Source organism: Misgurnus anguillicaudatus, chromosome 1 (genome assembly GCF_027580225.2).
Source record: "Misgurnus anguillicaudatus chromosome 1, ASM2758022v2, whole genome shotgun sequence".
Lineage (NCBI taxonomy): Eukaryota > Metazoa > Chordata > Actinopteri > Cypriniformes > Cobitidae > Misgurnus > Misgurnus anguillicaudatus.
The window spans coordinates 8,965,104-8,980,000 of record NC_073337.2 but is presented as its reverse complement, the minus strand read 5'-3'; the positions used below and the strand labels follow the sequence as shown (position 1 = coordinate 8,980,000).

The 14,897-nt window shown below is 38.6% G+C and overlaps 1 protein-coding gene across 5 annotated transcripts in view; it reads right to left on the bottom strand.

Moving 5' to 3' along the window:
* osbpl8 (oxysterol binding protein-like 8) overlaps positions 1-14,897 on the bottom strand; it is a 79,304-nt gene that overhangs the window by 41,750 nt on the left and 22,657 nt on the right. Inside the window, exon 1 of one of the 5 annotated variants that reach the window (XM_073861868.1) lies at positions 12,375-12,398. The exons of the other annotated variants lie outside the window; for them this stretch is intronic. The gene's annotated coding sequence lies outside the window, so the exon portion shown is untranslated. Of the gene's footprint in view, positions 1-12,374; positions 12,399-14,897 lie in introns of those variants that run through there. 5 annotated transcript variants of the gene reach the window in all.

Below are 14,897 nucleotides of genomic sequence, written 5' to 3'. Positions count from 1 at the left end.
AGTGATTGGCTGTGAGAGACTGTACCCGTAAATCTGATTGGTTTACAAATGTGTCAATCGCATTCTGAAACAAATACATTTCATTTAACCACTCAAACAAATTACATTGTGGGATATAGTATACCCCCACAAAAAAAGTATATTTGGGCAGTAATTGGGCATTTATTTATATATTTTCTGTCAACCATTTAATTAGACAAAAAAGTTAGTGTAAGTTACTATAAACATTCGTTCTCCAGGTTAGCCTATCAGATTGTGTGGTTTATATAGTGTTATATAATCCCACTGAATGGCACTTTATTTCCTCTTGTGCTCTGCTCCCAGCATCTGTGGTATTATTATTGTCCATCTAGTTTCCTGTTAAACAACATTTTCTCCCCTTTCATGGTGGAAAATGCTTCAAAAAGTGTTCCTGGATTTAGATGGCATGAATTTACACCAATGTAAATGAATGCAAACTATGCTTAGGTGCACAGATCCTAGACCTACTAGTGTTGCAGGATATGACCCATAGTGAGATCATTTACTCATTTATTTATTTGTTCATTTACTCATTTATTATGACAAGCCACTGGATTGGTGGACAAAAACAGAAGCTGATTTACTCTAAGGACAGCTGGCAACAAATCAAAACGAAATAAGGTGGGAGTTTCTATTCACCGTGAACGACTCCCAGCCAATTGATTTACACAGCTGAGAAAGTGTGAATTTTGCAGTTTTAAATTAAAAATGAAATGTACATTATGTGCCATGTAACGCTATTGCAGCACTAACTGTCAATCAAGCAAATAGAAAAAACAGGCCCCGTAGTTATCAAGCTTCTCAAAGTGCAATTTTAGTTATAAGTGCTGAGAATTCATGAAATTTACTCCTACTTTCAAACTTAAGTATAAAAGCAAGTTATCAAATTTCCTAAACTAAGAATCACTCTTACTCTCTCAATTATTTAAGACAGCTCGAGAGGTCTCTAGTGGTTAGGAGTTGCCAGCAGGGGGTTGTGATGGCACTGATGAGACAAAGATGTGCACAAATCCATGCACTGAATAAGCGGCTGTCATTCATTCATAAAAAAGTTATTTATTTTAAACTATGTTTCAGCCATATGTTGTACTTATTTTATGTTATTAACAACCAAAGTTCATAAACTCTATCAAGGAATGCCAACATGTTAAGGAAGCACAATCATCCAACGCAAGGCAAAAGCAACTGCATTTCAAAGCAACTGCAAGTTAACTATAAATAATAATATAATAAAATAATAGGGATGCACCGATTATTTTGGGCCGATACCGATACAGATTTAAACAGGCAACTTCTGTCCGATACCGATGCCGATACCGATATTAAACACTTGTATACAATACTATACAGTTGGTCTATTAGCTAGTTTATTTCTGCATCAAATTATTTTTACTGAACATGGATTGGATCTAATTAACATTTCAACTGACCAACATAATAAGAGAGACACAAATTAAGCTAAAACAAATATAATAAGACAGCATGACAACCTTCAAAGGTGGTTTTTGCTATTCAGCATTTATTTTATTAACAACATTAACTAATTTTTTACATATAATGGATTTCTTTATGCAGTTAATTAATAAACAATCTGTATCGGCCTTTCTCATGCTATAGCCGATATGCCGATGGTTTCAAATTCATAAAAAATCGGCCGATAAATATTGGCGGCCGATACATCGGTGCATCACTATAAAATAATATTACAGTGAAATGCGGATTTAGTTTTTTTGTATGTAGCCTATTTGTATATATTCTGCTATTATTATTATTACAAAAATGTTTTAAAAAAATTACAGTACATAATAATATAAATATGATATAAAATGCTGTTAATTTATATATTATGTGTTTTTTGTCATTTTGTTTTATTTAAAATGAAAAATCTAATAATTTACTGTAATGTATCCCTCCAGTGCATATAAGGTGCAATTTAATATAACAAATAAGGCTACGTTTACATGGAAACAATCTGAAAAGAAACCGCAAAAGTGGCGTTGCGTTATCACTTTTTATTCCGCGTTTATACGAGCATTTCTGCATGCATATGGTGACGCAAAAGTGTGTGATAGTCGATGTAGTATGCACTCCAGGTGGCAATGTGATGCACTGACACACAACAACACCAAGTCCGTGTACCTGCATACAACCTTCTTCCTGGTTCTCCCAGGTCTCGTCCAAAGCCATCTGGTTTGCCTCCGACGAATTGCCGCATCAACAGTTTGACTGAGGTAATTAATGCGCCTTCTCTGATCAGTAATACTTGCTGTGAATAATTCGTACAACTGCTGGAATGACTTGTATATTTACCAGAGCTACTATGGCAACTTGAAGGTCCGACGTATGGAAATAATCTGACATGTGTGTTGTTATTTTCCTGAACTGGCGCATACCTGTGATGTAAACGCGTACGCGACGAGAGCCACCGTGAGCAGACTTTTGCGTTTTTACTCTTTAGACGAGAATGCGACGGTAGATCGTTTTTAAGATTTCCACTCTGAAGGGTGGTTTCACTTTTTTGCGTTTTTAAGCCCCCAAAACGCCTTTGCCGTGTAAACGGAAGGCACATCCGATAAAATATTTTTACGTTTTCACCCTCGAACGTTTTCGTGTAAACAGGCCTTAAAGGCGGAGTCCACGATGTTTGAAAAACGCGTTGGAAAAGGAGACGGGCCGACTACCAAAACACACTTATAGCCAATCAAATCAAATCAAATGCCGGGTTGCGTATGTGTGGGGCGGGTCTATCAACAGAAGGTCCAGATTCTATTGGGGTAGGGGCGTGTTTGTTTAGGTGATTTCAAATATCAACATTGGCTTTCAAACATCATGGACTCCGCCTTTAAATGTAACATAAAACAAAATAAAACTGAATAAATGCAATTGGTCAATATGTTTATTATGGTTTGCAAATAACTTACAATGCTTTGAATTAAAAAGAAACTGTATGCTGTCCAGGGGGAAGCGCTACATTCACGTGATAAGCCCCATTCAGTGATTGGTCCATGCCTATGTTGTCATCCAAAATTTTGTGTGTGGCACAGCAAAGTGTCATAAATCATCTCTAAGACTGGAACTTAAGATTTAGTGCTAAACTTCACTTAAATTAAGACTGAGATGATTGATAACTAACTTTTAAGCGCATGCTTTATACTCTTATGTATAAGAAAACTATGTTTTACTCTTAAGTCAATTCTTGACAGTGTTATTATGAGTTATTTTCAGAAGCTTGATATGGGCCCAGATATTTACAACATATAAGATAAAGTAGGAATGTGTTTATATTGGATTAAATTTGAAGGGAAGAATTCATGAGAGGGCATAACTGTATCACAAGTAATAATCAAAAGACTTGGTTATCTAAGACTTGACTAATTTTGTGTTAATACAATTTATAAATCTTTTTAAAGGTTTTTATGTTTTCTTTGAGAAAGAGATTTTGTGAGTACATTTCACTTGTTCCCTTTTGTTTAGACAAAAATAGTTTTGATTTTGGACAGTATTTCCAAAACAGTGTATCTATAAATAGACCTGTGTTTCCTTCATACTTAATTCTTCTCAAAACACACATTTTAAAAACTGCATTTCATTGTTTACATATACATCAGGGTCTATCCAGGCTTAAAACCTGTTAGATAGGGCAAGGAAGATAGTTTTTGATTCTTGTCGCTCTTAACTTTTTTTTAGCATCAATCTGGGGTGCGTTTCCCAAACAATGACGTTGCTGAAGTGAACGAACGACCATATAACGATGCATCGTTGGAGAAATTAACTACCTTGTCACGACTGTTTCCCGAATGCATAGTAACTTTGTCGCACATTCGTCGTTTGAACCATGTTGGTTTAACAACATAGTTGATGATGTCACGTGGGAGGTAAAGTACTAATTTATCTGTGCAAATCGATTTAATGTCAGATTATTGCAGTAAATAACATATATTGCATCGCAAGACTGATTTTGTTATCGTGATTTAGTTATCTGTTGTTTATTTTCAAGATATTTCATTCATGCGCAAGTTCCTTTTTTCGTCACTCCTCCCAGGGATTCCCCGGGGTCTTAAAGCTCGTAGTTTTGCGCACATACGCAGTTTTCAAATGCAGCGCTTTCATTCTGTTTACAAATTTAAAGATGGATATAGACTGTACTACATGTTTTTTGCTTATTTTGTTCTAAAGCATGATCAACGTAAGTCTACATATGATGATAACAAAGAACGATGTTTCTAACGACACATTAATATCTTTCGGGAAACACCAAATCGTTGAACGATGCTAGTAACGATGGAACTCACGATGTTCGTTGGCTAACGATGCTTTTGGGAAACGCATCCCAGATCCCGAACTTTATCTCTCTTAATTTGCTCTTTATTTTCTTATTCCAATATTTTGTATTTTTCAAAACCAAAATGTCAGACAGGATGGACATGCACCTTTGTATTAGATTAAGCATTAAGAACGGTACACCTCTCGGAAAACACAAATAAAGATCATTTTAGATTTTTTTAATAGACATATCAGGGAAGCACATCCAACGCAAGGCAAGATCAATTGCATTTCAAAGCAACTGCAAGTAATAGGCAGACCTTTCATTTGGTTTCTTAAAATATTTTTAGCTCACAGAAAATATGTGTAAGTAATATGTGTAAATAAAGTGTTACACTTTTTCCATTACCCAACAATAAAACCACTACATCAGTTTACCACTACATCAGAATATATTATACTTTAAATCTTTGACATGACCTTATTATCAATATTAAATATATCTAGATTATATGTTCTTTATATTCAGGATGATTTAATGTAGAAAACCGTAAATCATAAATAAAATGACTTTTGCTGGGATTTGAAAGGCCGGGTCACATATTTACAATGTAGAAAAAAATATCCACGTGCCGCCTTGCTCGCGCTGTTAAACTGAATGCTAACATATGCTCATATTAAAGGAATCTTGTTGTAAGGACGATAACGAACCAATATTAATAAAACTGTGTTATAAATATGCTGTGTTCATGTCTCACCATGCGCTTTAAATTGTCTTAATTTATTTATACGTCTCGCCAATGAGTTCAGTAGACCAGATGAAGGGTTATCGGCAACCTTTTTAGACACTATGCACGCTATGTGGTGCTTTTCTCATGAGCTTCGAGGTTTTGTTTACAGTAATTGCTTCTTTCAATAAAAAAGGCTCCACATTTGCTTTACTTGGAAACTGACGGCATGCATTGATTCTTTGTTGGGTTTTACCCAAGTAAATTTCTGCTTCCACCGAGGGCACCTGACTTAACACCCTACACATGCGACACTGTCCCCAACAACCAATAAGGTAGAAGAGACCGCTTAATATATTTTAGTGATTGAGGGCAAAGCTCTCTCTCGCATAGAGAAACCCACAAGCCCTCTCATAAGAAGAAAAGCATGCAATGCATGTGTTAATGTGAAACTGATGATGATAATAATAATAATAATAATATAAAACTATATTGGGCAAACATGCAAACTATCATCACGAAGACCCGCTATCGGCCAAATGTCTGACTGTCGCGCAACCCAACACACCTACTGTGTTAAAAACAACAGATAACCCTGGGTTACAAGCTTTCTGAGTTAGGCGATGCTTCACATTAAATGTATAACCCTGAAAGAGGTTTCAACAGCATTTGTTTAATATTTAGCCCAAGCTGCCAACATTTACTAAACCACCTTTCAAATTCACAGTCCTGTAATGACCCTGAGGTGAAAATAATGAGCGTTTAAACATTTTCTGATTCAGATTCAGTCACCAATGCAGAAGCTGCTGACAGCCAATACGTGACGGTATTAATGCACATCATCAGCCCTGTCATGAGTCTAATACAAAAAAAATCCAGTGTGGTCATGTTAAAGGCACATTGGCGCCCAAAAATTAGTCATCATGTAGTTGCATTCATGCTGTTTAGATATGCAGGGTTCCCACACCTTAGTTAAAGCAACACCATGTAGTTTTTTTACCTTTAAATAATGTCTCTAAAATTATTTCAGTGATAGAACAACTTTTAACTGGACAAATTGTACTGTTGCTGCAACCTAAGCAGCCTCCTAGCTGCTACAAGCACACTCTGAAAGTGGCAGTGGAGGGTAGAGCACACAGCCCCGCCCCTCCCCCTGCCTGCAGAAGAGTGTCTGATACCAGGGATTGTTGCGCTTTTCAACCACATGGGGGAGCTGTAAGTCATTTTTACATGGAAACTACAGTGTTGCTTTAACTTCAAACTCAAGGACTTTCCAGGTCCAATACCCTCAAATTCAAAGACTAAATGTTACATTGTGTTACCTTTAAAGATACATTGTCACTACGTTGACACTTTGGGAACACCTCCAGGTGTAAGTGCGTCTGAATGTGTATATCAAATGCAACCAATGGTGAGGCTTAACGAAAAAGGGTGCCGCGGGAGCCAGGAAGTATATCGCTAACTGAAATATTGCCAAAGATGGCGTTACAGAGACACAGGAAGTATGGGAGACGCATTGTCTCGTTACCTTCTCAGGGAACAACAGTTACATACGCAACCCGAGACGTTTTTATGCATCAAACACAACTATGCGAAAAAGCATTTAGGTATGAATCAACATTCGCATATAGAAGATATAAGCATTTAAAGCGAACAGTTTAGCACGTGTGCTTAAAAAGACTAGAATTTTTATGATATTATCCTACACTACACAGGGAATAATATGGATTTTTTTCCAGAAAACGTCTTGCATAAAATAGATTCAAGCACTTTCAAAGACCTGTATCTCTGTATGTATATTTTCAAAAACTTCCCAGGGGCTTGAATTTTTCCCCCCAGATTCACAAACTTTCAAGGATTTCAAGAACACTGGATATGTACATTTACGCATTTGGCAAATGCTTTATCCAAAGCAACATGCTTTGCACTGCAAAAAAAAAATTGGTAAAGATGATGCTTTACCAGTTAAGCTAAAGAAATGACAAAATTGGTTTAGAATGATGAGCGATGACACTATTCATTTTAAGTGAACGTATCCTTTAAGAGAAATTATATATTACAGCCTGAGAAAGGATTGAAGGATAAAGAGGTTACAGAGAGGTAAAGTGTGTGTATAAAGTATCAATCCATCAGTGGGATGCATTCAGCTCTACAGGGGATGAGATGAATTCGGCTGGTGATGGGGTGTGAGATGGTTTGCTCCAGAGAAGGTATCTGTTTACATTCACTGTGGTCCCAGACAATTTTTCTGCATCAAATGTTTTTGACACCCTGTTCTGTTCGAGAGAAGAGCAATATCACGGTCTAAACTGCTTCTGTTGGGTTGTGAAAATGTGAATGAAAAAACTAATTCATGCAGAAATTAGACCAGCTGATAGTTTGTGAGGATTTAGCAAGCACTTGTTTAACATCAAATGAGAGAGAGCTCAGGATATGAGGATGACGTGTGAAAGAGAGAGCAAACACGAGTTTAAGGCAGAGCGAAAGGAGCAGAAGTGATGTTTTTTCAACAAAGAAACTGCAATACAAACAAACACGTATGACTATGGAAAATAAACAAATGCAGTTTTGCATTTACCTCAGCTGGCGTGGGAATACTCAGAAGCTTAAACACTTTATAAAGAAAAAAGATTTCAGCACAGAAGGCCAGCTCCCTACAGTGTAATGAAACATTCACGAAAAAGTTAGTGTCACTTGATCTTTTAACTTGTATTAACAGATGGTCTGTAAAACTGGGTTAACTGTGACATAATAAGACGGGGACTTTCCATAGCTAAGATGTCATGATAATGACACAAACACATCGTAAATGGACAAAGGCCTGCTTTCTGAACAAAGTGATTATGCATCAGCCGACTGTCCGCTGGTAAATTACTTGCACAGATTAGCCAACAGCTGTTTCAGGTTTAGCACTGTCACAATACACTGACTCACACACACGCGCTTCTTTGCATGCAAACTCTTTCGCAACTATTCTGGTGCAAAATAACCAGCTAATCCAACTAATTTTTAAACTGTAAAAAATGGTGCTAGGGTGCATCAGCTGAAGGCCAGGGCATTGGTTGTAAAAGGGTTGTGAACGCCATCTCTTTCCGTCCCAAGTTAAAACAGTCCACTTCATGACTTTACGATATTCTTTGGCTCCCATAACACACGTTGTTTCTGCGTATCTGATGTTAATGTGGAGTAGGACTGTGACGGTTGTCATAAACACCACACAACCGTCACAAAAAATTAAAAATATAAATTACAATCTCGCACAGCAAGATGTCTTCAAGTTCGTGTGAACGCAAGCAACCAGCAGACTCAGAGTTAGTGCGCTTTTGCAAGGGGAGGCAACTGATGTCATTGATGACCCGCTGCTTGGGAGCAGAAAAATAAGGCAAGATATTATCTCTGGTCACTCAAGGTTGCAAAAAAGTATCAACCTGCACTACCAGTACACCATCAGACGTGTTTTCAGCGTGGCTGGAAACATTATAACCCCAAAAAGATTTCTTACTTGAACCAAGTATCGTTTTATGGATATATACGGATATATGGACGTGCTACAGCACGCACATAGGCGCCGTTCCTGTGGGTGCTCCGGGGCTCAGCTCAAGCACCTACCGAAATGGCCAAGCACATGTGCTCCCTTGCTTCACATTTTGCGTCTAAAACCATGCGGAAAACATGACCCCGCCGCTTTCCTCTTTTTCAAAGTGCGTGGGCGCTCTAGAGCGTCTGTCGCTGCTAAGTAACCTAAGTATTGCTTGACGTTGTGACGAGCACCCACCGGCAAAAAAAGAAACATGCACGTTTGTTAAGAAACGTTTATCTAATCCTTGTTTACATGTTTATACTAATAATGTACGAAATAATTTAACGTACGAACTGCGGGAGGAGCGAGTCACGAGTCATGCAACATTGTATACAAAACAACTTAAGGGGGGGGGGGGGGGGGTTAATGGTATTTCAAGCATTCTGACTTATTAACACAGTTATAGAGTTGTTTCCTCATGCTAAACGTAGGCAAAGTGTCAAAACAGCAGTTGGACGTGTTACAGAGTATTTCTGTGACGAACGCACCTCGCCAGGGTTCGCACAAGCCTCGGCAAGCTCTCTTCGACTACAGTTCCAACCGACGTTTCAGGGGTTTTCGATACGTATCACTTCTTTATATGGGCTTCCACCGGAAAACCTTCCCCGGAAAACCCCGCCCACCCGTCAATCAGCAGGAGACGCTAGAGCTGCTAACAGCTTATCACGCCACTCAGCTTTGTTTAATTTCAAAAGTCAACAATGGCACGAAAGAAGAAGTGTGTTTTTGGATGTAAGGAGAAGACATCCAGCCTCATGGAAACAACGGACACAGCCTATCATCCGGGGCAGCAGCGGAGCTCCGCGTGTGCGCCTGATGCAGTGGATTTTCTCAACCGGGTCATGACGAGTTGCACGCGGTAAGTAAGACTTCTGTCTTATGTTGGAAATAGTCGCGTGCATACCACATAAATGACACGAACATGCAGCGAATCATAAGTTAAAACAGTGTTGTATAGTGTTGCATGACTCGTACTCGCTCCTCCCTCGGTATAACTCCTCCTTCTTCATTTTTTCGTACGTTATCGGAAAGATTCGGTAAAGCTAATCTTTCTTTTATAAATCTGATTAAACTAAAGACTCTTCAGAGACATAAAGGATGTCATACTACTCTATAGGTACTCCAGATTAACATCAGAAATGCAGAAACAGCGTGTGTTACGTGAGCTTTAAGATTCACTACATGTTCATGTCATCTATACAATATCCACTTACGTGCTGATTTCCAACATAGGGGACAGAAGTCTTACTTACCGCATGTAACTTATTACTTTTCACCGAAATCCAGCGGTAAACAAACACACACGCAAAACTCCGCTGCTACCCTGGATAAACAAACTATATCCAATGTTTCCATAATGCTGGCTTTCTTCTCCGTACATCCAAAACACACTTATTTTTTCATACCATTGTTAAGTCTTGACATAAAACAAAGCTGTCGCGTGATCCCTGTGATTTCTAGCGCCCCCAGTTCTAGCTCTCCCACTGATTGAGGTGTGGGCGTGCTTTTCCGCGGGAAGTGCCAATTCATCAAAATCAACTTACGTCACTCACATCTCAAACTTGTCTTCCACCATTTTGAGTACCCGAAGTGGTTGCAAAAGAACTAGAAGCTATGCCTTCAATATGTTGTGAGCTATTTTTACAACACCAAGAAGGCTTGACACATCATGATACATTGCTCGAAGTATCACCTGTGTCTATACACGTGAGCTTGAGCATTGAGAACATTGTTTGTGTACACAGAGTTTACTAAAAAGAAGGTTTTGAAAAACTGACTTTGGCTGTTTTGGTGTCCGCTCGCCGCCATCTTGCCTGTCAAGATGTATCGATCTCCCAATGCGACGTAAGGAGGGAGGAGAGTAAAGATGGATAGCTCCTAAAGCATAGTTTCATATAAATGCACGGATAATTCGTTGTTTTGTCGCAAGTGAAAAACAATATTGACCTTCTACTTGAAAAAGGAGCCTCATATGAGATTCATTCATTCGCATTTCGGAAATCGATTCTTTATGTCTGGTAAAGATGGCGAGCCGACACTAAAACAACCAAAGTCAGTTGTTGAAAACCTTTCTTTTTAGTAAACTCTGTGTACACAAACAATGTTCTTAATGCTCACGTTCATTTGTAGAGATCCAGGTGATACTTCGAGCAAAGTTTCATGTTGTGTCGCGCCTTCTTAGTGTTGTAAAAATAGTGGTAGTTCGGTAGCAGCGGACAGCGGTTGGAAGAACGCATCAGGGATCGAGTAGGTATCACACCCTAACTAAGATATTTTTTTAAAGTAGCGTTTCTTTTTATGACAGTCGAGGTGCGAAATGTTGTCTTTTGTAGCCATTTCCTGTATCCGTAAGAATCATAGACAGAAAAAGATAAGAAATCCGTAAATGGTAGCAAGCTAGCCAATGCTTGTCAGTAGCCTACTGGTACTCTGTAGGCCAGTGGTTCTCAAACTTTTTCAGCGTGCGGCCCCCCTTGTGTACGGCGCATTCCTTTGCGGCCCCCCCAAAGAAAATTTATGACAAGAAACTGTTTTAAAACTCAACTTTTGATTAAACAAAACATATGAAATGATATGAAGTAGTGCTGTTGGTTAGTAGTCTTATTTTTTAGGTTTAATTGCACAGAATTCATAATAAATTAATTTATTTTATAAAATGTCATAAAACTGGGGCCCCTCTGGCACCATCTCGCGGCCCCGGCCCCCAGTTTGAGAACCACTGCTGTAGGCACTCAAGATGGCGGCAGGCAACTGGAATGACGTAAAAGGTCACATGACTGATATTCATGAATAAAAATAAATAGGGATGCACGATATATCGGCCGATAACTGCTTATTTTTAATATTATCGGTTATCGGACTGATAGCAAAATTAGGCCGATAAATGAAAGCCGATAAATGATGGATTATTTTGGTTTGTTGAACCACTTCACTTGCTCATTGCTGGCCAGGTGAAGTCTTGATTGGTGCTTTCTGTGACATAGCACAAAGATGACAAGTGTTGCGGGCTTAAGAAGAGTATGCTAGTCTAGCGCAAAGACAAGATGTCCGCGGTCTGGGAGTTTTTCATTGTGAAAATAATATGAATATTTATCGCCTATATATATATATATAGGCGGTTATCGGCCCCCAAATATAAAGAGTTATTGGTTATCGGTATCGGCCAAAATTTCCATATCGGTGCATCCCTAAAAATAAATGAACGTATGGCTTACCCCTGATATGTCAGCTGGACCCGTATTCAAAAAAACTTTCAGAAACTTTTACAAACCCTTGCGAATTGCATTCGGCACAGAAATACTCATAATTGGTATCAGCTGATAAAAGCAATTATCGGCCGATGATCAGGGCAGATTATAGCCTGGCAATTAAAAAGTATCAGAATTCATACTGTGTGATTTTTAGGACTAGGTGACAATGACAACAGAATTGGACTTTGTACGCTCTGCACTTCACGGCTTAAAACAAGGAATAAAAAGTAATTGGACACCGGTATCACAACAGAAGTTTTAAATAAGTCAATTTTACACGTTTATTCAAATCCCCAATCATACTATAAGCAATAGTAATAGTGATTCTTGACCTACCAAACACACTAACACATCAATAATAAAGACCGCCACCCCCACAGGTATCATAAGATCCTATCCAACACGCCACCTAACAGCACAAGAAACCCAACGCTTCCTCCACACCCATCATTCATCGATCTGGATTTATTATGAAAAAATAGAAAGAGACAGAGAGAGAGAGAGAAACAGAGAAACTGAGAGATATCCTACCGCTTGTGTGCTGCTGGTCACTGAAAACACACACAGACAGAGCGTGCAGGAGAGCACAGATCTTGCCTTTCACACTCGCACGGTACTAGAATAACTCTCTCTCTCTCTCTCTCTCTCTCTCTCTCTCTCTCTCTCTCTGTGTGTTGATCTTTAAATGAACTCTCTGTTTGCTCGTCTCTTTCTCGCTGTGTTCTCACAGCTGGTCAACAATTAAACTTTACTGAGACACTCACGTTACAGTTCACTCAACCCAAAAACCACCTCATATTCATAATCATCATATTTACATTTACAGTGTGATCAAAAGTGCTCTAAAGTCAAGAACCACATGTCAACATCTTGATATTAACCATCAGCCCATTCATGACCCACTCGTCACTCAATTTCCTTTCTGTAAACAAAAGATAAAAAATAAACTATGCACAAATCATTAAAAAGTGTTCAATGTAGATATAAACACTTCAAATAAATTCACTGCATTTCCTAAATTAAATACCCAGATAAATACTCGAATGGCTTACTGGTGAAACCAAACCCAGGCATTTTAACACCACAATGAGCCACACCAAAGGCATCTAGGATGTATTTGTGAAATTCTGTGGTCCTTGAAATCTCTGAAACATGAGTTTGAATACTAACTTACAAACCAAATGCAAATGAAACACTAATTGCTTCACATATACATGAGATGTTTAAAGAAAGCTTTCGGGAGGTCACAGTAAACGAAAGTACGTTCCTCAGCCGGATACAAAGCTAAATCAAACATTTCCCATCACAACATTAGTATCTGTTTTAGCTCTCTGTACCATACTTAGTAGAGACATCCTGTTCATGGCCACATGGTTGACATCAGCTGTCAGATACTTATCTGTGTTGTCTACCCACCTCCAAATGCAGGAAACAGTGTCAGAGAGGTTTCCTGTCAAAATAACTTTATATCTCTTTCCTCCAACCGTAAAATTATCTTCTTATTAGTTTACGTACATAAACACAGAAGAGTTGCCGGGGTCAATCCGATACCAAATTCTACAGTTAAGGATTAAGACTCTCATCACTCTTCAAATTACTTTTTCAGCTTAAACAAGCCACAACACTTTAAACATATTTACATTACAAATAAGTGTTGAGTTATAACCTGATAACAGACATCTATTAAAGAATGGCACAGCTTTATGGCCTTGTATTAGAATTAACCCCAAAGCAATATCATACAACAAAGGTACTACAAATATGATATGCAACTAAATAAGAAAAAAGAAAGTACCTCAAAAGTACCAAAAGAAATGTGGACCACTTCTCATGTGCACTGATCTCTGTGCTCCACTATATTATGGTGGTGCATCGTGGGACAGACTATGACGCATGAAGTCTCGACTCTCTAGTCAAGGTTTATGGATTCATAAAGCAAACTTCATAAACTACAGTGCATGTATTGCACACCGTCACATTACTACACCTCCTCTGTCCCCATCTCTTCATTCAGATGAGTCACACAGGAAGGGTGTGAGGTTAATTCATTCTCTGGGAGCAGTAATACATCAGTCAATTCGTATTTCTAAACCAAATTAGGCATCATGGATGAGAAATTACAGTTTCAGAGAGTATGCTGAAGAGCAGTGTATGGTAAATGCCCTAAGATTTCTTCACATAAGGGTGAATCAAAATGGACCTCAACGACATAAAAAATTAAGGCAATTTTCAGGACAGTTAAGACGAAGTATACTGTAACATTATCTTATTTTAATTCATAACATGGATGACGTGAATGAAATGGCTGTTTTTGTTTTTTGGCCAAATAATACACACTCACCAAGTATAAATAGGAACACCTATTCAATTTCTCATTAATGCAATTATCTAATCAACCAATCACATGGCAGTTGCTTCAATGCATTTAGGAGTGTAGTCACGGTCAAGACAATCTCCTGAACTCCAAACTGAATGTCAGAATGGGAAAGAAAGGTGATTTAAGCAGTTTTGAGCATGGCATGGTTGTTGGTCCCAGTCTGAGTATTTCACAGTCTGCTCCGTTGCTGGGATTTTCATGCACAACCATTTCTAGGGTTTACAAAGAATGGTGTAAAAAGGGAAAAACATCCAGTATGCGGCAGTCCTGTGGCCAAAAATGCCCTGCTGATGCTAGAGGTCAGAGGAAAATGGGCCGACTGATTCAAGCTGATAGAAGAGCAACTTTGACTGAAATAACCACTCGTTATAACCAAGGTATGCAGCAAAGGATTTGTGAAGCCACAACACGCACAACCTTGAGGCGGATGGGCAACAACACCAGAAGTCCCCACCGCTCCAGGGCTCCAGACTGCCACCAAATGGTGGTATTTTGCCACCAAAATTTGAGAGAGTGCCACTGAATTTTACATCCAGTCGCACATGTGTGACCAGTAAATTTTACTGCACATTGTACTTTCTGCATCTAGCATTAAAGTATTCATTAGTAATACGGTGGAAATTAGTAGAAATGTGAATATTTGGTTAGCATGTTAATTTACGGTGTGTGCCCCTAAA